Consider the following 1,346-nt stretch of genomic DNA (forward strand, 5'->3'; position numbering starts at 1 on the left):
CTATATAGCTGGGCAAAAATGTAGGAAAAGGCTAAATTAGCAAATCATTGCTAAAAGCTAAATGTAGCTAAAGCATGACTAAAAGCTAAAATTAAATCGAATGCATAACATACAGTTAGCAAGACAATAATTAAAAGATTAATTTGACAAAACAGCAGTTATAAGCAAATATTACCAAAACAGTATCTAAATGCTGTATGTATAAAAATAAAGCTAAGATAATGTAGCACATTTGTATGTGAAGTGAAGTCTAAAATTGTGTAAACAATAGCTAAATGCTCCAGTTAGTAATCCAACAGCAGGAAGCTAAAAGAAGTGTCCAAACATTTTGTCACATGGGCCAAAATCATAAAGTCAGAAGGACTTGAGGGCCAAAAATAGTTTTTTCCTTTACCTGCTCAACAATAAACTAAGCACTGAATACTTTAATTAAACAAATAAAGTAGTCAGATTTATTGCTGGAAATGGAAACGTAAATTAATCAAGATCCAGAACTTTGAAAGTGTTTTGCAGGATTCTCTTATTGAAAGAAATTTGGCAATTGTATCAAATTATTCAATATGATGTGATCAATAAAATCCGGATTTAGGTCACCCTTTTGTTGAAAATGCTTGGTTTATTCAGCCAAATTCAATAAATAAATTAAAAGCAGATTGGAGTGCAGCAAAATCAGCTTTTCAGTAGAAGTCATTAGATCGATGTGGAAAAAGCCAACAGCCTGGTTATTTAAAGTCAAATGATTGGCGTTGTTRCCAATATTTATGATTGGAAGAAGATTTTACTTTGTCTGTGATCATTTTGTCCTAATAAAAAATAGAAAGTCTCTCATCTACGTCTAACACCTGTGCCAGGTAGACAAATTTGTGGACACATTAGTATAATTCTTGAACTGAAGTCAGGGGCCGCACAAAATCAGTTCAGGGGCCACAAATGGTCCCCGGGCCACACTTTGGACACCGCTGCWATAAATTGATTAAAGTAGTGCAAGTAGCCTGTACTGAGGACAATTTCAGAGAACAATGTTTTTGAAGGTAGCCTAAATCACAGTGTACTTCTATGGGATTATAAGTAAAGTTACATAAATTAAAAAGTTTTTTTTTTTTTTTTAAAAATCACAAATAAGTCATAACACAATATATTTGGGGAGAGTTAGTTTGATTGTAAAAAAAAACGTACATAAAAAACTACAAATAGAAAACAACAATGTGAGTGCCACTGCTATCGATTTTCCTTTCAAAACTCTGGGGCGTTGAACGAGCGTCGCTCGGGACCTTATTTTGAAAAACCCAAACGGAAGTAGTATTCGGCTCTTAGCCTGGTTAGCTTCACGCTGCTGTCGGTCTGTG

The sequence above is a fragment of the Austrofundulus limnaeus genome, unplaced genomic scaffold (assembly GCF_001266775.1).
Source record: "Austrofundulus limnaeus strain Quisiro unplaced genomic scaffold, Austrofundulus_limnaeus-1.0 Scaffold184, whole genome shotgun sequence".
NCBI classification, from domain to species: domain Eukaryota; kingdom Metazoa; phylum Chordata; class Actinopteri; order Cyprinodontiformes; family Rivulidae; genus Austrofundulus; species Austrofundulus limnaeus.